This window comes from Notolepis coatsorum (genome assembly GCF_963971535.1).
Source record: "Notolepis coatsorum genome assembly, chromosome: 4".
Classification (NCBI taxonomy): domain Eukaryota; kingdom Metazoa; phylum Chordata; class Actinopteri; order Aulopiformes; family Paralepididae; genus Notolepis; species Notolepis coatsorum.
The window spans coordinates 72,128,756-72,150,535 of NC_140168.1; the positions used below are offsets into that span (position 1 = coordinate 72,128,756).

At 45.1% G+C, this 21,780-nt stretch overlaps 1 protein-coding gene across 4 annotated transcripts in view; it reads right to left on the minus strand.

Annotated features, from left to right (window-relative positions):
- The window catches only part of LOC311227709 (casein kinase II subunit alpha), a 58,022-nt gene extending 42,648 nt beyond the window's left edge, over window positions 1–15,374 (minus strand). For 3 of the 4 annotated variants that reach the window (XM_084313471.1, XM_084313472.1, XM_084313469.1), the window contains exon 1: window positions 15,265–15,374. The gene's annotated coding sequence lies outside the window, so the exon portion shown is untranslated. Of the gene's footprint in view, window positions 1–13,901; window positions 13,969–15,264 lie in introns of all 4 variants that reach the window. The other variant, XM_084313470.1, reaches the window with a different exon arrangement.
- Window positions 15,375–21,780: the final 6,406 nt, after the last annotated feature.

Sequence of the window (21,780 nt, forward strand, 5' to 3'; positions counted from 1 at the left end):
GCGTCGCTCTCGGGGGCCAGGTGAATTAATCTGCTGTCGGATGGGACGGGCTTTCCTCCCTGTAGACAGGCCAATTCATCGGGGAACGAGTCTCTCTGGGCTCGCTGCAGTAGAAGCAATTCTGCTTCCTCGTAGTTAGCTGCTGACATATCAGCGGGGGACTTGCACTCCGGGTGGTACCGCAGGAATGTTCTTTGTTGTGCACTCTCTATGGACGTGCAATCGTCTATGTTAGGGTCGGTGGAGGCTACGGTGCTCAATCCACAGAACACAGACTTCTTATTTTCCACCTCCTCTGGACTTGCTTCCCTCGGGATAGGCATGGGCCACTGTCCTTCCGGGAGTCTTAGGAATGCGGGGCCGTCACTGTAGACATTGCGACGGGTGAGGTCATCCAGGGGCATCCCCCGGGTGATGACGTCAGCTGGGTTCTGTTTTGTATCAACGTAGCGCCACTCTGTTTCTCCGGTTAACTCTTCGGTTAAGTCTTGAATCTCGGTGACTCTGACTCCCACGAAGACTTTGTACTTGCATGAGTCCGATTTGATCCAGGCGAGTACCGTCGTGGAATCTGACCACAGGATTGTTCTAGACACCGGTATGGTGAGCTCACGTTGGATGAGCGTGGCTAGGTGCGCTCCGGCTAGGGCTGCGCAGAGCTCTAGACGTGGGATAGATTGTTGCTTGCGTGGGGCTATTCTCGAGCGGGCGAGGACAAATGCTGTGTAGATCTCTCCCCCCTGGTCTTGGGCCCGCAAGTAGGCTACTGATCCGTATGCGACCTCTGAGGCGTCACTGAAGACGTGTAAGTCCATTTTACATGTCTCTGGCCTCACCGTGGGTGGGAAGTAGCTTCGGCGCATATTAACGCCTGGGAGTGAGTGGAGCTCCATCTCCCACTCTCTCCAGGTGGATGCAAGGTGTGCGGGAATGGGGTCGTCCCAGCCCTGGTCCTTGTCCCACAATGCTCGTACAATCATTTTTGCCCTGGTGGTGTACGGTAGAATACATCCTAGCGGGTCATATTGTCGGGCGAGTGTTGTGTACACACTCCGTCTGGTGGTCGGCGCCGCCGCCGGCCTTCCCTGCTCCGTAGTCAGGGGCTTGTGTCTGTAGTGAAGCGAATCTGTTTTGAATCGCCACACCAATCCCAGGGTCATCTCCTGGGCTTCTCCCGGGATTGTAGCCATCCAGGTCTCGCTGCTGGCTGCCTTGTCCTCGGAGGAGAGGCTGCGCAGTACTTGCGGATCGCTGCTGGCCCACTGCCTGAGATCAAAGCCGCCTTTGATCAATGAGGCGCGGAGTTTAATCAGGAGAGCCTCGGCTCCTTCCTGGGTTGAAAGGCTTTGTAGACAGTTGTCTACGTAGAAGCTGTTCTTTACGCTGTGTCGGACCTCTTCGTCCGCTGCTGGGTCCTCTGCTACATGTTTCTGTAGTGCAAATGTCGCACAGCAGGGGCTGCACGTCGTTCCGAAGGGGAGGACTTCCCATTGGTAGATGGCTGGGTGCTCATCTCCTGGCTTCTCTCTCCATAGGAACCGTAACAGGGGCTTGTCCGCCTCTACTAATCTCACCTGCAGGAACATTCCTTTAATGTCCCCGCTGATGGCCACCTTTTCCTGGCGGAAGCGGAGTAGAACGCCGAGTAGGGAGGGGCCGAGTGTGGGACCGGGCAGTAACTCTTTATTCAGATTTTGGGATCCGATCTGGTAGCTGCAGTTAAATACTATGCGGTCTTTACCGTTGTGATGGACCTTGTGGTGGGGCACGTACCACGATTCAGTGGTCTGGTCAGCCTCTTTAATGTCCATCTTTGTGACGTGTCCCGCTGTGATGAGCTTCTCAATCTCAGCGCGGTATACACTCTCTTGGGCGGGGTTCTTGGCTAAGCGCCGCTCCGTGTTCAGCAGGTACCGTTCTGTGGCGTCTGTCTTGGCGTGGAAAGTAGGCATTCCTTCTCGCCGCAGGAGTGGCGTGGCGTATCTCAACACGCCGTTGACCGGGACTCTCTTGGTCCCTGTCTCGAGGAGGTGAATTGCGTAAATGTCATCTTTAGAGCGAATGTCTTTCTTTCCGTTCTTAAAGGGCATTTGTTCCAAGGTCCATAGCCGCTCTACGTGTTGCAGGAGTGCGGTTTCTCCCTCTGTGACTCGGGAGTGGAGACATCTAGTGGCTGTACTTCGGTTGAGAGATTTGGCGAGCGGGCCTTGGAGAGTCCATCCCAAACGGGTCTCGACTGCTGCAGGACAGCCTCGGGGTCCGGTATGAACCCGGTCTATCGGGACAATGAGGTCTGCATGGTCGGAGCCTATCAACAGGGTCGGCATAGCATTGTCTATGAGCGGGATCGGTAACTTGCGCAGATGTGCATATTTCTCCATCAGCTTGGCGACGGGGTATGTGTACCGCGACAGTCCTATTTCTTGGCTGGTGAAAGCGTCTGCAATCTGGTACCGTCGCTCAGACTGGCCGCTTGCTGCGATAGAGAATGAGACATTCTCGCCCTTTATCGTCTTCAAATCTCGTCTTATTGTCCGAATTGTCATTTGGGTTTCGCTTCCCCGCAGCCCTAGCTGGGCCGCAGCGGAGGCGAGCAGCAGGGTCTTCTCTGACCCGTCATCGAGGACGGCGTAAGTGTCCAGGACTTTATTCTGGTAGCTTAGTGTCACACGCACTACTTTTAGGAGTACTCGGGCTCCACTGCTGCTGGCGGGATCGATGTACATGACGCTCGCTTTGCGGCTGGATGGTGCAGGTGAAGGGCGCCGTCTGTTACTGTCATGAAGTATGTCCAGATGGGCTCCATCGCACTTGGTGCACCTTTTCTTTAAGCGGCATTCGGCTGCCATGTGTGAGCGCGCACAGCGAAAACAGCGCTTGTTGGACTTTATCCATTGACCTGCTTCCTCCGCGTTCAGCTTGGGGAAGGAGTCACATTGCGCTAGCCAGTGTTCTTTCTCACAGTAGGGGCACACTATCTTCCACTTCTCCGTTCTGGAGGGGGTACTGTGGCTCCTGCTGCTCGGTACTGACTCCGATTGGTGCATCACAGTCACCGATCTTCTTCCATCATTTAGTCGTCTGGTTCCTTCTCTGGAGCCAGGGGTGCTCCGTCCGAATGTATCTAGCCGTAGGCTGCTGACTTCTCTCGCCAGGAAGTCTGCTAGATCGAGGAGGTTCGGTTCAGGGCCATTCGGGTCTCTGTGGTCCCTCTGCCGCCTAAAGCGCTCCTGACGAGCGGGCGGCAGCTTCTCCAGGATCCTTTCCACATTTGAGTTGGCGTAAAGTTCATGCCTCCCCTTCTCTCTTTGCGCTCCCAACATCCCTACCAGGGACTGCACTCTGATGGACAGGTCGTCCAGTGCTCGATTGTCTATTGCTGGGGGTAAGCGGTCGATGTGTCGGATCTCCTGGATCACGTAATCCCATATGCGCCCATACCTCTGGTCCAATGCTACCAGCGCTGCTGTGTATGGGGTGGTGGAAGTCGCGTAGGCGAGCGCTATATTATGTGCGCGGGGTACCTTTAAGTGCTTCAGTAGGATGGCGTATTTGTGGCGTTCATCCAATACATCCACCAACATGGTCTCCAGACACATGCGGAGTTCTGTATACTGGGCCCGGTTCTCTTGGGTGAAGTCGGGTACCATAGGCGTGCCAATGTATGACGCTGACTGTGGATACATCGGCGAGCGTTGGGGGAGAGGCCTCCTAGGCGAGTCTCCTCCCGCTCCTTGGTATGGGCTGGTACCGGCAGTGTACCATGGCCCGCTTGTCCAGGTGCTGTTCCTCGGTGCGGGTCGTGCGTCGTGCTCACCCGGGTATAGAGTCGGGGGTCTGTAGCGCAGCTCCGCGGGAGTATAGCCTGGGCTGTACCGGACCTCCTGGTCCGGTAGAGTACTGTGCTGTCTTCGGGCGTGGTTCTCCTCCTCTTCCTCTTCGTCTTCAGTTAGGTCATCCAGTGCTTGTAGTCTCTGGTTTAGCCTCTCCACAGGATATGCTGCTCCTTCCCGGTTGCTAGGTCTCGCTTGGACCGGTGGGGGGAGGTGGTCTGTGGGGGGTATAGACCTCGTCTGTTGGTCAAGTTCAGGGTTGTTTACTCGGCTAGGGGATGCCGCCCTGGAGGTGTGTCTAGACGAGTTCCTGGAGCCTCTGGCGGAGGGAGAGGGTGTTGTCCGTTTGATCAGCTGTTCTATTAGTTGCGACTGCTGTCTGTCGCGCGCTGCGTCCCGTTGAGCACCGGCTCGTTCTCGGGCCACATTCTCTTCCATCTGAATGCGTCTTATTTCTAGACGTATCTGCTCGTGTTCGCTTCGCTGCTGGATCTGCAGTCGGTCGCGTTCAGCAGCGGCGTTCAGGCTGATGAGGAAGGCCTGCTGTAGGGTCCTCTCTGCCTCGCTGGGAGAAGGCGGTTGTATAGGGGAGCCTTCCCTCGGGGTACTCCTTGCGGAGCCTTGGAGCTCTATCTCCACGGTGCTCTCCCCGTCTTCTTCCGTGCCGAGTTCTCTCTCGGTAGCGTTGTATTCCTCCCGGGACTCATCGGGGACTACTTCTTCAGTACTGGCGGGGTGTGAAGTCATGTCTGGTTCCCACTGGTCCCCACCGTGAACTTGGTCAGTTACATTAGAGCCCGTAGGGGCCTCTATGGTCGGGGTAGTCTGGGCGTTGGGGTTAGACATACTTTTACTTTCTAGTTTTACCGCGTTTACTGTTAGTAGAAGACTAGGTTGTTGACTGACAGCGTAAGCCTCTAAGTACTGAGGGAGCCGTCGTTCGCGCTGCGGGCGTTGGTTAGGAGGATCGTTTCGTGGAGTGTTCATCATAGGCCATTTCAATATTAATAACACTATATTAATATTACACTGATTACCCTCCGGCTCGAAGGACCAATTGTAACTGAGGGGTACAATTCCCTGACTGTATTACTAGATATGATACTTACTACCACTACCTTTGTACTTAATATTCGGCCACCCAGTACACGGCATAAATATATTATCATAAACACTCTCACGTAGATGAAACGGATCCAACACAAATGTACGAAGTCGAAACAGGTCTTTATTTCTACACAGCGATGGTGTGTAGAACAAGCACTTAATCACTTAATTACATTTATGAATTGAAATAGTATGCACTTTTATGGCAAAGAGTATTCGTCGGTATATCAATAGAGAATGTCCAATCTCTGAAGGCGCAGGTGGTAAATATACGACCTGGAATAGTTAAGGAATAACAGCAATGATACTTTAATGATTATATACTAGATACACTAGAGGGGGTTAATCCGGTCGCTTGTAAGCCGACAGGAGTAGGAGGGGGGGGGGGGGGTAGAATCCGGCTGCCTCGTCCGGCCAAGGGTATCCCAGGTGAACCCACTGTAGTGCCGTTCAATGCGCCGGCGATCCTTGGACCACAGATGAAAGCAGGTGGACTCTTTGTGGGCCGGCTCTCTCCGGTCCACGGGGGAGAGACGTGAAGCGACCTCGTCTTGCAGAGCGTCTCCTCACCTTGCGTCCTCTCCAGGGGGGGGGGGGTTCCAACACACGGCAGTGTCGGGGGTCTTTATCCATGGAATAATCGAAGTATACAAAGCATAATCCGTGCCTGGGAAGGCGGGCTGTCGTCGGTAGAATAATCCGGTATACAGGTCCACTCGCTCGTCGGCTCTGGGGCTCCTCGGGTGCAGCTTCACATGGGGTCAACCACCCTGGGTAAGCAGCCAGTTCTCTGCCCGAAACGATGGGGTACTGACTACGGTAGTATTCTCACCGCACGAAGCACTATATATTAACAGACTATTATTAGCTTAATAGACTACGTCCAACTCGACGATATAGTGCCAAATATGACTATTCAAATATTAATATACACGATGTCTCAATACCGATGGTAGGCGAACTTGGCCTTACTCCCACACGTGGCGTCGCGGGGAGGCTTTACGTCTGTGACTCTATTGGAGGGTAAGAAACTGGACTGAAAAGAAAGTCCTACTTTAGTAGCGCAGTATATATACGCACTATGAACAAATAGTCCCATTAGTGGTGCGGTAGCCAGATTCCTACGCGGAACTAGGACTTGTTCGTACATGTGGAGCGGTACGTTTGAACTGGGTCTGAGGGGTATGGCAGCCTGGCACCAAGGTCTCGACCAATAGTAGAATGGAGACTATTATGGGATGTTCAGTAGGCTAGAATGGATATTCAATGCATATCGTACAAGGAATATACAAGGGATATCAGGGAATATTAGAGAATATACAAATACAATTAAATATATATATATAAATAAATATATATATTCGGTTTAATCTGGCCCTTCACAACAGTATGACAAAACACCAAACAACATGTACTATGGTATGACAAAACACCAAACAACATGTACTATGGTATGACAAAACACCAAACAACATGTACCATTAGCCTCTATAATGCATCACTGTGCCTCACTGCATCACTGAGCACAGGGCGACAGTACAGACCGGCGAAATCTTCCTGGACACTTAGAAGAATTGTACACTTCTCACAATCTTCCTGGACACTTTACATTTTCACACTTATTACTGTACAAGTTACTGTATATTTTTGTCTGGATAGTTGTATATTTAAGATTTTCGAATGTATATATATATACATACCAGAATGTATATCCCGGACCGGTATTTTATTCTATTCTTATTTTTTATATTATTCTATTCTTATTCTTATTTTAGTCCTATTGACTAACTAAATGATTATTGTTGTTCAATGTGAGCGATCTGTAGTGGCGAATTTCCCTCGGGATTATTAAAGGGGACATGCATTGCTATTCCTAGCACTATTTGGGCAACTTTACACAATTCCTGTGAGTCTATTGAACACATCTGTAAGCTTTTATAAAAAAAAAAAAAAATGCATTGTTTTATATTTCTAATCAAGTACTCAAAAGCCACATAAGCACTTTGAGTGACAGTCATACACAGAGTCTGCGACTGGCACAGATAGCCCTTTCACACCGCCAGGGCTCCGGTTCAAGCTCCAGCTCCGTTCTGAACCCTCTGAACCTTGATGCTCTCTGGCGAATCAGCCCACGTTTACACCCATTTAAGCAGAACCAACATTCCACCGTCTCCGTCATCAACGGGGGCGTTACTCAGGCGGAGGTAAAAATTATGCGTGGAGAAAGGCTTAGCGAGCCTCAACGCGCGAGCGCACACACAAAAGCACACACACGCACGTTAGGGCTGGGCGATATGGCCTAAATATGATATCACGATATTTTCTGACCTTTCGGCGATACACATCACGATGTTTTTCTTTTTTACCCCAAACAATTCATTATGAGGCTTACCAAGACAGTATTTGAGTTTGCAAGCTAACATTAAAGACAAAATAAAATACCCATGCATTTAGCATTTTTATATTAGATTTAGATTATTAGATTATATATTGCATATGAGATATTATATGATTTAGATATGAAATATGATGAATTGAAAATGGGGGACCCTGATGTAAACAAGACTAAAGTCTTTCTCTGGTCTGCATCCCCTTAACAATTGTATGTATTGAGCTGTACTGTACCCATTCTGCAATATGTTAAAGTTTTAAATCAATCAATCAATAAATAAATAGCATTTTAGCATTTTTATGAAACTACTGTATATATGTATGTCTCTAAATGTTTTGATGAATTGAAAATGGAGGACCCTTATGTAAAAAAGCCGAAAGTCTTTTTCTGGTCTTCATCCTCCTGTACTGTATTGTACCCATTCTGCAACCTTTTAATACAGTTTTCATTCATTCATTCTGACAGAAACATAATCATTTTGATTGACAGTCGAGTCTGCCAATGACGTCACACCGCTTGCACCCGCCCTGCTGTTCTTAGCACCAATCGTCAAGCGTTATTATTTTTTGACTTCCTGAATGTCCCGTGTGCTGAACATCAACAAAGCTACTAACGTTAGCTCCCCGCGGCCGTCGAGTAGGAGACCAGTGCTTCACAGGATGACTAAATGAGGCATAATGATTTTACTACAACGAATGTTATAATAAAAGCCTTTCCATACATCTGTCTGATTGAAAACTTTATTAACAGACCGCGGAATGGGCATATCTCAGCACAGGCTGAGATATGAACGAGTAACGTGTGGACAGATTGACGCGACACAATCCTCTTGGGCAAAACATCACGATATCCACGATACGTTGAAAAAGTGTATCGTTAATGAACTGTACCCGATATTTATATAATATCGTCATATCGCCCAGCCCTAACGCACGTGTTTCCCCTACCATTGCCTTGGCGGGGCGGCCCGGATCCGCAATAAAGATAAAGATCATCATTTTAAATATTTGTATGTAAATCTACTTTTTTCTAGTTAAAATCAAATCAAATGTATTTGTAGAGCCCGAGATCACATGGAATTGCCCCCATGGGTTGTACAAGTCAAGAAGAAACATCCCAATGAATGGATCAAGAACAAAAAACACCATAAAATCCAAATATGCAACACTCCCAGACTTTTCCCAATGAAGATGAGGAATGACTCACTAAAACCTAGCATGAAAGAAAAGCACCACAGACCGCGACGCAGCTAACAATATACTCGTTATTATCACCATACATAACGCTTGCTTATATAGAAACACGTTGAGATTAGGGCTTTTCTTTCAACCTGAAAGTGCACTTTCTTCAACCTCGAGGTAAACAAATCACAGAAGGTAGCCACTGCCGCCACCATCCAGGTATCGACGTGAGCTAATGGTAGCTAGTTAGCCCGGCCGGCAGCCCGCCCGGCACCATCGTATCAATGTGAGCCAGTTGCATTAGGATTAAAAAATTTCAACACTCACTCACCCCGTTTTATATTACATTCCCAAAGAAGTGCCTCCGTCTCTCGTAGTCTCGTTGTGCTGGATGAAGTCACTGGCGACTCGTGGAGGCGAGGGTTTTGCTTAAATCCGAACAGACTCCAGTCCTTTAATTGTCCAAATGAGACAGTGTGTGCAAGTTTAGCTCTTGTTTGACAAAACGTTAGCCATCTGTGGTCAGGGAGCTCATCGTGGGCTGGAGTGACGGTGGTTAACTTCGACGCTTCATCGTTCAATGGTAACGTATTATTATTATTGCTTAAAGGTCAACCTCCACGTTGTATTTTTGTTCAATAAACAATGTGGACTAGGCCAACAGTGACTTTCATGAAGAATTGTAAAAAAAAGTATTGAAATTGACCCAGTTTTAGCGTTTTTATCAAAACATTTTGTCTGCCCAACACAATCAACATGCACTTGCATATTTTAATCAATGGTTTATAACGTGCACGTGTAATGTCGTCACAACAGGTATTGGTCACCAGGGGTATCACCAGGGGGCGCTGAGAGTCACACAGCTAGTGGCAGGCAGAGAGCCTTGCTACCATAGATATATGCTTGCTACTACTAGCCGAATGGAAATGTATCTGTTTCACCTCACTATTGCTCCGTGATTATAGCCATCCATCCATCTCTAAAGCTAACCACGTTACCATATTTGTAATAATGTAAATCATTGTGTCGTTGTACACATTGTGTTTATAACGTTAGTAGATAACATAGCTTAGCTTGGTAGCTATTGTGCTAACAACATATCCCGACATCCGGCTCGCTGGCCGGCATGAACGGCCGACCCAAAATGGTTCTCTCCTCTCTGTACACCCCGACCCGACCCCACGGGTGCCCTGCCGGGGGGCCCATGGACGCGACGGCGGCGGCAGCCGCAGGGCGCCCGAGCCCGCAAAGGCTAGTGTTACACGATAGCTATGAGCTAACTAGCGCTGCGGGCTCCGGCGCCCTGCGGCCGCCGCTGTTGTCGAGTCCACAAGCTTCACTCGGTGCATCAGTCACGAAAGGGGCTATGATGAGCTTGGCAAGCCAGAGTAAAACACAGTTTTCATTCAATCAATCAATAACAACATTAACCAGACTCTCGTTGTGTCTATTATGCTAACGCTAACGTTACCTCATTGTGTCTATTCTACACAGATAGCCTCTCGTGTCTATCTGCTAACGTTAGCATTAGGCTAACTAACGTTACGTCCCTAACCCCCAACAACAAGCGTAACTAATCAGCGATCTTTTTGTCAGACTAAACTCTCCGCTCGGTGGCAAATTGTGTTGATGTCGGTTTTGTTTCATCAATAAATGAGGCAGAATACACAGTGACTGTATCCTTTTTTATTGCACTCGTTTCTTGCTGCAAACGTACAAAAGATATCCTACGCGAGACATTAAAGATGGCGGCGCGGACATTCTGTTTTCGTTCAGACTCCCCAAACAGTGACGTCACGCGTCTCTCTTCTGACCAATCAGTGGTCTGCAGTTTTTCACGTGTCATTTCTGGAGCTCTCATGCTGATCACCAGCAGCCCCGCCTCCCCACACGGAGACAAACTGAGTACTTTATTTTAGTGGAAAAGCAACATTAGATTCGGCTCATTAATATGCAAGCCACACCTGTTGTGACGTCGGCGTTTTGATAAGCTTTTTTGATTCGCGCGTGCATGTTATTCGTGCGTGGACCTTTTTAACTCTTTCAGAGTGGCATTTCCGGTGTCAAATGGAAATAAATAAATAATGAAATTATATACCAATGATGTAAACTACCCATAATTGATCAGTAGGGTTTAACCTAGAGGTTGGCCTTTAAGCTTTAGCAGTCTGCTCAGAGATAGAGGAAATGCATACAGGTTAGTGTGACGCACCTCTGTGTTCTCCTCACGTGACTCACAATAGCCAATCAATCATTAGGAAACTGCCCTCTGCTGGCCGTGCTGTGTGTGTGCAGTCCCCGTCAAAACTCAGTTTCAGTGTAAATATAAACTGAAACAACTGTGATTTTTCAATACCGTCGGTATCTCTAAATACCCCGGTATACCGTAATACCGCCCAAGCCTACATGTAATGAAACATATATATACATACATAGGTTATAATACATATACAAATAAAGGTTTGAAATGAAATAAGGGTCAACAGTATTCCATAGAGTCAAATAAGCGACCAACGGTGTTCTGTACAGTGGGGAAACAAATATTTTACACTGTTGAACTGTATATAAAAAAATCTATACAAAATGTTTGTATTAAATGTTAAAAATCCGAAGCAGTGAGCAGTGTTGCCATTGTGATTACTTTACGACAGAACGTTTGACCTCACTGCCTGCGATATTCCTGATTTTAACATGTTTTTGTGTGAATGAACGTTCCGAGCTTCGTTCGGGAACCCCAATTAATGTCCCTACTGTGGTTCCTCTACACAGTACAGGAATTTGAGTTGTAAATATTCAACATGTTTGATATTCTCAATTGGCTTATGAGCAGAACGGTAGGCTTCTGATCTAATCTCTCAACACTTTGGACTACAGGATAATAAAAAAGCGAATGGGTTCTGACCAGCCTGAACTCTCTTCTAGTCAACACCTTGGACTACAGGATAATCAAACAGATAATGGGTTCAACTTCTGACCAGCCTGAACTCTCCTCTAGTCGACACCTTGGACTACAGGATAATCAAACAGATAATGGGTTCTGACCAGCCCGGACTCTCTAGTCGACACCTTGGACTACAGGATAATCAAACAGATAATGGGTTCTAACTTCTAACCAGCCCGGACTCTCCTCTAGTCAACACCTTGGATTAGAGGATAATCAAACAGATAATGGGTTCTGACCAGCCTGAACTCTCCTCTAGTCGACACCTTGGACTACAGGATAATCAAACACAAACAGATAACAGGGCTGTACAGTGCTACGAGGGCGTTGCATATTGCCCCTAAAAATAGCCTGTGCTAGTAGAAAAAAATAATTTGGGGGCACCCTTGCTAAGTTGCTAGTACTGATTTCAACCCTTTCATTCGCATTTCACTCCTTTTCTTCAAGGAATTTAAACATTGCGAACTAATCTTGTTGGCCGTTTTCTATATCTCTCCTCCCTCGGTCTCTCTCCGTCTGCCCGAGGAGCGGGGCTGTTACTTACACACTCGCGCGACTGACACTCACACATGCACATACGGGTACTTGAGAGGTGCCGTCCGTGCTAGAGCAGAGCTCATCATAGCGGAGAGAACAAAACGTTCGAAAAAAGCATGCATAGCGCGACATTAAGTTATACTGCTATCTCCTATCTTAACGTTAGCAAGCTGACTATTTCCCTATGCCTTGTTTGGTGCGAGTTCAGCCGACACTGTTGACACGCCCACTACGCAAAGCTTGTGCTCACACACACACACGCACCCACTCAACTCATGGAAAATACAGCATCAGGCTTTGTGTCCACCGGGGACGTTTTTTTTCAAGGCGGACCGCTTTGAAAAGGAAAAATATGCATGCTCATTGCTCAGAGCGTTTTCCTGAGTCTCGCGACTGCCGCGGCTCCGCCACTTGCTCGATGTTGATTGGTCGGTCGAAAAAAAGTTACCTTGATGAGCGCCGCTCCTCTCCAAAAGTTGAACTAGTTTCAACTTTATGTGCTGGGAGCGCTCCGCCCAAAAACGCTGGCCGCCGAGAGCGCTAAAACGTGAGGCGCAGCGCTGGGGAAAGGAGCGCGCCTGTCACGTCTGTAGCATAGAAATTAATGACGGAAAGGAGCTGACAACTCATAAAACGTCCCCGGTCGACACAGGCCCTTCAGGCTATTTTTCTAAAAGTATCTCTACTAATAAAATGGGAGTATTGAACCGTTTTTAACAGCTGGGTTACATTCTGATTTAAGAACTTTCTAAATAAAATAGAAAGTCCCAAAACAGTTAATTTATCTGACTGCTTGTATTAATTGATCAAAAAGTAGCCATGTGCAGTAATATAAAATAATAATAAAGCAATGTCGATTATGTTCTTAATAAATAAAAAAATAAAATTGCAAAAGAGTATCGATAAAGTACCGAACCGTTAAGCAGTATCGAATCGATAAGAGTAGTAGTATCGATAAAATCCTAACGATCCTAACCCATCCCTAATGAACACTGTTAATACACTGTTATCAATGAGAAGAAATGTTTGCAGCTGTGGTAATACTTCAGTTGGACTTGGTTCATTATAAAAGATACAAACCTGAAAACAAAAGCACTTAAATATTAAATAAAAGGACCACAGTAATGAGGCAGGAGGAACATGTTTTTTTGCACTATAATGGTAAAATTGTTATTTAAAAAAGATTCTGTGCCCCTACAGTTTTCATTTAGGGGCACCTGTGCCCCTAGTGAGAAAGCTTAGCGTACAGCCCTGGATAATGGGTTCTGACCAGCCCGACTCTCCTCTAGTCAACACCTTGGACTACAGGATAATAAAACAGATAATGGGATCTGACCAGCCTGGAGCTGTTCCATCCCTAGTTATAACCGTTAGTAATAAGGTACAGTCAATAGGGGCCCCCTCTCAATACACAGTGCTCTTCGCAAAACAATATTGCTGCCCATTGAAGAGTAACAGCAATTGTTTGAGCTATGCACCGGTATGGCAGTATACTAAACATTCCTATCGTACCGGAAATTAAAACCGATGGACCGGTGTACTGCCCAGCACTACATGACTGAGACCCAGGTTAAATATACTGCTTGTCATGCGAGGCCCCATATGAAACCAGGCTATGCCTGCTGCAACACAGTGTGACCCCTGACCCCTAAGTGAAGAATCCAGATCACCATAGACTATTGTCCTTCACAGTACTAGATTGTGCACTGGCCAAACAAATCACAACACACAGGCTTACAATAAGATTGTTACAATAACCAACAGACTACAAACAAAACACACAGCTAGGTCATTTGAATATGGTTGCTCTCCCATATATTCATCATAGAATTACTATCAATTCTGTTCACTTTTTTTTGTTTTTGTTTTTAAGCTTAGTAACTTATAGGCTACTGTGAATTTCTCCAAACCTCTCTTGGTAGAAGGCGCCTCGGATCCCTATTGAAATCCAATCCACACATCAGACAAAAACGAGAACTGTAAACAAAGTGCAGTATCACATTGTTATCTTTTGACTAAAGGCCGTGGTTTGAAAACATTACAGATTCTACCTTTAACAGCATGATGATTGACTTTGCCACAATAGCATTGTCTAACTAACTAACTGCATTATGGTATGTCCCTTAATAACTAACCATGGAATACCTGCAGGATGCTTTGTTTAACATATCTAATTGTAATAACTTCTTATTGATTGATTGATTGAAAACTTTATTAACAGATTGCAGAATGGGTACAATACAAGTACAGCTCAATACACACAATTGTTAAGGGAATGCAGACCAGAGAAAGACTTTCGTCTTGTCTACATCAGGGTCCCCCATTTTCAATTAATCAGGACATACAGATAGACAGTACTGCTACATCTATACATTTATGACATATTGCAAATACAGTACCGTTTGTGTGATACAAAAAGAGTCCAGTCACTAACCATGGAATACCTTCAGGATGCTTTGTTTAACATATCTAATTGTAATAACTTCTTACTAACTAGCTAGATAACAGCTACATTACTAGAGAACGTCAAATGACTTACTAGCTAGAGTTACTGTTAGACTGCTAACTTAAACTAAGAGCACCTTGTTTAGAGACCTGAGGTTTGATGGTGATTTGCTGCTGATGTCTGACCTGCTCAACTGGTTACCTCGGGCTAACGTTAGCCCGGCTACCTACTTAGCATACATGTAGTTAACCTAGCTGCTTCACTTTGATTTACCGGACAAAGTAAAGCCAATTCTAACCGGGTTGTATCGTAAATAGTCCCGACTTTCATTCATTAGAAAACGTCCATCTATAATAAAGCACCAAGAGGCCACGATAAAGCCGGGATATCTCCTAGCTAGCATTAGCTTGGGGCTAACTAGCCGTGGTGTTAACGGGGCTCACCGCCCAGACTGAGCTGCCGGCCAGCTGTCACTCTGCTGGGGCTCCGGGCGCCGACTAACCACCGGTATAAGAACCGGTTTAACCCTTTTGAAACGACAGTTAATCGCCACGTAATCGTTTGTATTATCATTTCTAAACACACGTGACAATGAAATCCCCACGTGTGTGTACACTTGATCCTCTTTACAGTCGTTAATTAAAACAATGTTACACATATGATTATAATGATCTCATCTCCAGGACATAGTCTGACCCTCACAGGCGGCTCGTCTCGGAGAATCTCTCGCTGCTCATGTCGCCGTAAAGAGAAGCACTGCCGTGTATCCTGGACACAACGGGTCAGTCACAGGGGGTTAACGTCGATTAAAATGTAGAATAGAATACCTCTCGGAGCTTAGGATGACAATGTGGCGACACTAGACTCCAGGCAGGCCAGTCTGTGGAACCGAGGGAACTGGTTCTACGCGCGTAGCTCCGCTCCGCCAGGCGGCGCTCACACCGTGGAGACGAACAGACGCCAGGTCGTTGCCGTATGGTCCAATAGGGTATATCTGCAGAGCTGCAAGCTCAACGTCTGGGCGGGGCTTCGGGGCTTGTACTCTGTTTGCGGCGGTCCTTCGGGGCTTGTACTCTGTTTGACTGTGCAGTAGTCAGTTTGTGCTGTTTATTTTTACAAGCAGTGAGGACTCGACAGCATTTGCATTTCTGTGTTCCGTGTTGCAGGTTAGGGTTAAGGTTAGAGTTAGAGTTAGGGTTAAAAATAAACAGCACAAACGGACTACTTCCGGGTTTTTACAGGAAACAAGACAAGCCCCGACGTCCCGCCCAGACGTTGGGCTTGCGGCTCTGCAGATATACCCTACTCGACCAAAGACGACGGTGACGTCAAACTGGTGCGCGCAGCATAGCATGCTAGCCGCATAGAACCAGGTAAACCAGGTAGCTGTGTTTTGATCATTTACAAAAAATGTCTACAATACGAATGCTGAGGTCGTTAGTCAACGAGAGACTGACGGCAGCTGTTGAAGATATATTCGGAGTGGTTGAAAGAACTATAGAAGAATATGAAGGAGAGATCGACCGCCAGCGTCAACTGCTGGATGCTCTGAAGCCTGAGATCAGAACAGGTTTGTAAAATCAAAAGGTGATGACAGTTCATCCAAGAATAATTAAACGTGTCACACGTTGGCCTGACTGACTCTGACTTCTATAATTACAAAAGTAGAAAAGTAATCAGACGATGTGAAAGGGAAACTTTCAAACCAGGCCCACATACATGCAGGCCCCCTCATAGCCCCTTTCGTGACTTTCGGTTTGCAAGCCTGTGGCTTTTGTGACCGGAGTCACTTGCCCACCCGCCCCGATCACCCAGTAGCGAAACGACCAAGCGTCGTCAAGGGGCTCGCGGTGTGTCAAGAATACATCAGATCTGAATTTCAAAGATACCCAGCGTACAATATGGGTCTAACACAGCTTCACGATGGGGTCTGGAAGCTCGGAGTTGCTAATAAACAGTTTAAAACATTGTTACTCGACGAGTGGTATTTACAGACCGAACGTCCATCTCCGCCGTTGGTGTCACAGCGCATGCGCACCATGTCGCGTTCACGTTACTGGGAAGAAGCGGAAGAACCAGTTTCCGACTGGGAAAAACCATTCACGTCAGCCTCCTAGTGGTAATTCCTACTAGGACATATGGGATTCTTTTATAGACCCCATATCTCCCACTTCGCGTCACGAATTGCGGAAGTATGGATGTGGGCGTTTCATCCATAGATATATATAGAGTCAAAGCGTGAAGGCTTCCTAGTTGCAACGAGATGTCCTCTGGTTCTTCCGCTTCTTCCCAGTAACGTGAACGCGGCATGGTGCGCATGCGCTGTGACACCAACGGCGGAGATGGACGTTCGGTCTGTAAATACCACTCGTCGAGTAACAATGTTTTAAACTGTTTATTAGCAACTCCGAGCTTCCAGACCCCATCGTGAAGCTGTGTTAGACCCATATTGTACGCTGGGTATCTTTGAAATTCAGATCTGATGTATTCTTGACACACCGCGAGCCCCTTGACGACGCTTGGTCGTTTCGCTACTGGGTGATCGGGGCGGGTGGGCAAGTGACTCCGGTCACAAAAGCCACAGGCTTGCAAACCGAAAGTCACGAAAGGGGCTAGCCCCCTCACTACCATATCTGATTTTAAAGTTCAAATTAAGGGCATTTTAAAGAATGAGATGGGAGAATGTCGATGCTTCACTCCATAATGTGGTGTTATATTTTATATTTTTAACCTGACCTTCTCTCCCCAGCAACCTCCTGCAAAGCCTCACCTTCCATCCTCTTTCTACCTTTTTACCCTACCCTCCAATCTCCCCCAATCCCATTCAATCTTGTTTGCTGCAGCTCAAATGTATCCCCTTGCCCCACTTTGCCTTTTATGTCTCTGTCTGTGTTTTGTGTATGTTTGTTTTTGTTTTGCTGCCATTTTGGCCAGGTCTTGCTCGAAAAAGAGATATTTGATCTCAAGTGACTGGTAAAATAAAGGTAAAATAAAAATAAATAAAATACAGTAATACATATAAACATACGTGGGCCACATACGATTCAGGGACGACACATTTCAATACGGAACGATTCAGTGATTTTATGCAATACGATACAATCTGATACCGTTTGTAACATTTGTTTCATGTAGACATTTGTTTTCCATTTACCGTTGATAACAAATTCAAGAGTGGTAGTAGTAGTGTGCAGTATGGTTAAATGTACTGTACTATCAGTAAACAGTGCGGCATGGTTAAATACTGTGTACTGTCAGTATACAGTAAACAGTGTGCAGTATGGTTAAATGCACTGTGCTGTCAGTAGACAGACAATGACAGTAAACAGTGTGTGCACTGCAGTATGGTTAAATGCAGTGTACTGTCAGTACTGTAGACAGTAAACACTGTGCAGTATGATTAAATGCAGTGTACTCTCAGTAGACTGTAAACAGTGCAGTATGGTTAAATGTAATGCACTGTCAGTAGACAGACAATGACAGTAATCAGTATGCGGCATCAGCAGTCACAGAATACAGCTAGTGATAGCAATAGATTCAAAAGCAGACTGTTAGCAACTGTAAATGCCTAAATGTCTAAAAATGTCCTGACTTCAAATTGTCTAAAAATAATCTTTGTCTGTGAAAAAGTTAAATATCTTGGGCATTTTATTACAGAACAAATGACAGACGATGATGATACAGGCAATGCCGCAGGATGTATGCACAAGCGAACACTCTCACGCAGGTTTAGTATGTGTACAGAATGGAGTGAAAGTGTCTCTGTTCAGAGCATATTGTACACCACTTTATACTGCACACTTGTGGTCAAGCTACAAAAAAGCAAGTTTGCAGAGACTTCAGGTAGCTTATAATGATGCCATGAGAATATTACTCAAAAGACCTAGATGGTGTAGTGCAAGTTAAATGTTTGTGGCTGCACGTGTCAATACCTTCCAAGCTATTTTAAGAAATCTTATGTATAAATTCATCTGTCTGCTAAATTACTCTGTAAATGAGATCATTCTGTTTTTAACAGACATTAGGCTCAGTGCCACACGTTACCACTCATCGATGTGGAGACATTGGCACAGCTGTCTATTTGTGGGACGTTGATGTGTATTTTAACTTAACTCATTCAGCGCCAGGGATTAGCCTGGTCCCGTTCTAGCTATGCCACGTTTTAAAGATAGGAGTGCGTCACCTTGTTTGTAGAGCTATATCTATATTCTATATTATAGCTATGGAGACAATACTATAGTCATTTGTTTCTTCCGTCGAACATGCAAAAAAGAGATAATTTTTTCATGCATACGTTTGCGAGTTATCCCGTGGTGAATATAAGTATAGTTTAGGAGTGATCCGGGATAATTCCTGAAAAGCGAGTTATAGGGCGCTACGTGTATTCTACTATAAGCGTTGGACGTCACGTCATCAAATCCGTCAAACAGCGCATCTCCTCATATATTTTAAACCCAGTTACAATATCACAATAACGTGTGAGTGACAGACAGTGATACAATCCACAGATTCAGATTCCCCGTAATTCATATCCACAATCCACGCATAAAGACGCTTCAATTTATGCTTTAATGAAACACAATTCGGGCGCTCCATTAATAAGCAAATACATCCACAGCGAAGAATATGAAACTAATCAGAGCCAAACGCCCGATATTTCAGGAAGCGAGCTGCATTTCTTTGCGAGGGCGTGGCCATGCAGGTTATCGAGCTAACTGAACTAAACCCTGCGCTGGAGTAGGTTCAAACTTTTTGATATGTTGCCATAGTGATTTAGACAATCTGATGTCGGGAACGGAAAGGTCTGGCTTAAGTCAAGTTATCCTGAAAATTATCCGGCTAACTCAGTTAGCCAGGTACGAGGAACAGGGCCCAGAGAAAGACTTTCGTCTTGTTTACATCAGGGTCCCCCATTTTCAATGCATCATAACATATATGACATACATGACATACAGATAGACAGTACTGCTACATCTTGTTTAAGAAGCACAGTGAAGTTACCGGTTGTTATTTGATTGATTGATTGAAAATATTATTACCAGATTGCAGAATGGGTACAATACAGTACAGCTCAATACACACAATTGTTAAGGGGATGCAGACCAGAGAAAGACTTTCGTCTTGTTTACATCAGGGTCCCCCATTTTCAATGCATCATAACATAATATATGTAGTGCTGTCAATAGATAATTTTCTTTTAACTATTTAATCTCTCAATTTTCTGTAATTAATCTAGATTAAAAATAGCATTTTTCTACTTAAGACCGAAGCTTGTAACAGATATTTACTTGAGTAAAATCATGGAATTAATGTAAAATCAACACAAAGAAAGTATATTTAGATTCAAAGACTATTTTAATAGGGGGTCAATAGGGGTTAATAGGGGGACTTACCTGACCCCTAGACGATTGCACTTAATGGGTCTCAGATCGGACTCTCGATGCTCCTTGTGTTCAAACGGTGCTATTGGTACATATATGCATATGTATTGGGAATGCCCTCCTGTCAAGACTTTCTGGAAAAATGTAACCACTCAATTATCAGAATTTTTGTCTCTGACCATACCTACACCTACACTGCCTTCTGTATTGTTGTTGAATGATGTTTCTCAGTTATCGACCTCTGTACATGTAAAGAGACTCATTTTGGCGGGTCTTACGGCTCCCAAAAAGTTGATAGCGTCACGCTGGATTCAACCGCATAAAATGTGCCGGAAGGCATGGGTTCTTGCCTATCTCGATGTGATTTATCTAGAGATATCCACTGCACGAATTGTAGGTGTTAATGAAGCCAGCATAGCAGTCTGGGTAGCTGTGGTGGAGAAGATAAAGGAACGCATATACATTTGTATTTTTCTGATGTTAAATGAAGTAGTGGATGTATAGTCCATGTGGGGGTCCTGAGGGGGGGGGGGGTGGGGAGGGAAGGGGAAGAGAAGAGTGAGGAAGAGTGAGCAAGAGCCCATGTATTGTATTTATATAAAAAAAAAAAAAAAAACGTCTTTTTAATCTACATTCATTCTGATTTAATTACTGGACTGTCATTATTGTTATTATTTCTGTTATTGTCCTGTGATTTATCATTGATTATTACTGTTACTGTATTGTTTGTCTTGTTTCATGTTAAAAAAGGGAAAATAAAAAACATTTGTTCAAAAACAAAAAATACTATTTTAATAGCTTTCTTTGAATACAGTTTCTCTCCTGTGAAATACAAATGTTCAACAAAACCATCAACATTGACTCAGCTAGACCTCTTTCTTATATCCGTGGCGCTAAAATTGAAGATTTTTCACTCAGAGTCCATAGATTAATCTAGATTCATTTATTTTAATGCTTTAAATAATTTAAATTAATCTCAAGTTAAAGCATTAATTTTGACAGCCCTAAATATATGACATACATATAGACAGTACTGCTACATCTATACATTTATGACATACCAGATTTACAAATGAGTACTGTTTGTGATACAAGAAGAGTCTAAAAAAGAGAGTATATACATTTGACGAATAAACTGTACATTGGCGGAGGTTGGTAGGTAGGAGATTGGTAGGTGGGGGGGGGGGGGGGGGGGGGGGGTATTTCATATAACGCACTCCACGTGACCCCAGAACCTCAATGTAAATAAGCCATAATCACCCTACAAAAACAGTACTGTATTTGTAAAGCTGGTATGTCATAAATGTATAGATGTAGCAGTACTGTCTATCTGGGTTTAACATGGTTTGTGGAGCTCCCTCTGGTGTCTACTAGTGGATCTACTATTGGATCTACTTTCTCTGTGGATGGTTTTGTGAATAAATCTCCATTATGCTTCAATTACTGTGTTTATTCTATAGCAATAAGGTTGGGTGAATTCGGCCATTGTATAAAAGACATTATACCACTTGTAGTCGTGTGTTATAGGAATTAGATCATGCTTAGGGGGGTCTAACAACCCTCCGCTGCATGTCGGGCCTAACAACCACCCCTAGGCATGATCTAATTCCTATAACACACTCCTGCACGTGATGTAATGCTTAAATACAAGACATTTTCTTAATCCAAATAGTTTACAAGTTTCATCCAACTCTTTAAAGAAAGTCCAGAGGAGGAGTAAGGGGGATCATAGAAAACAAAAAAATTACAGTATACAGGGAAAAAGATAAATTTTAACCAAGATCCTGTCATGGAGTGAAAGATTAAGTGGGGCCCATCTAGTAAGATCTGCGTTGACCTTGTCTAATAAAATGTTGTTGTTATTTTCACATGTGCTACAGATACTGGGATACATTTCTAATGCCCAAGTATGAAAATTAGAGGTGGGCATAGATTAATTTTTTTAATCTAGATTAATCTATC